At 50.2% G+C, this 861-nt stretch overlaps 1 protein-coding gene across 1 annotated transcript in view; it reads left to right on the top strand.

Annotated features, from left to right (window-relative positions):
• CRBN (cereblon) overlaps nt 1-861 on the top strand; it is a 39,101-nt gene that overhangs the window by 21,667 nt on the left and 16,573 nt on the right. The window lies entirely within an intron of this gene.

Below are 861 nucleotides of genomic sequence, written 5' to 3'. Positions count from 1 at the left end.
CTGCACAGCGAGAGCTGCTGCTCCTGGTCGAGCCGCGATGGAAGCAGCCCAGCTGGAAAAAACACCACGTTATCTCAGAATAAGCACGTAAAGGAGCCCACAGCAGTAAATGCTGCCAGCAGCCGGTGTAACGTCCTTCAGCAGGGAGTCCAGGGAGCCTTTTATGCCTGTGTACTCAAAATAAGATGAAAATATGCCCTGAATATTTTATTCCTAAATATTATTTAACCTATCCTGTTCCTGTTGTGTTTGTTGTGGTTTGGTTTTTTTACTGAGGTTTGTATTCCTTAATTTCTGCACAAAGAGGGGATCTGGTGGCATTAGTGGGCCAGGCTGAGCAGCCTGACCTGCCCCTGAGGAGACGTGAGCCTTGTCACGCAGTTTGGCCTTTGCATTTCCCCCGTGTCCGGGCACTGCAGGTCTCATTGATCCTGAAATTTAAAAAAACTGGCTAAAAATAGGTGTTGTGTGAAAGATGCGAGGTGGTTTGTGGGGGTTTTCTGCCTCCTGTCTCCCGTTCCCGCCGTGCTCCCGAGGAGGGCAGTGGTGTTTTTCCCACGTTCAGATGGTGCTGCTGCAGTAAAATGAGTCATCGTTCCTCCCAGCAGCTGCCCTGCCTCTCTGGCGAGCGGGAGCAAAAGTTTGTGGGGCACAATCCTTCCTAATCAGCTGCTGTTAATTCCTTCTGTGTTCTGAAAAACTAGCAAAGCAGCCTCTCTCTGAAAGGCCGTTAGAGCTGCCAGTGATTGATGGCACTTGATCAGTTTGCAGTTGCAGGCAAACCAGACTGTGGGTTTTTATGAAGTCAGCTTCCCTCCCCCAGCTTGCACCCCAGAACCAAGGAAAACTGCCTGCTCTTTC

The sequence above is a fragment of the Chaetura pelagica genome, unplaced genomic scaffold, assembly GCF_000747805.2.
Source record: "Chaetura pelagica isolate M959 unplaced genomic scaffold, ChaPel_1.0 scaffold328, whole genome shotgun sequence".
Classification (NCBI taxonomy): Eukaryota; Metazoa; Chordata; class Aves; order Apodiformes; family Apodidae; genus Chaetura; species Chaetura pelagica.
This window is presented reverse-complemented; position numbering and strand designations above follow the sequence as displayed.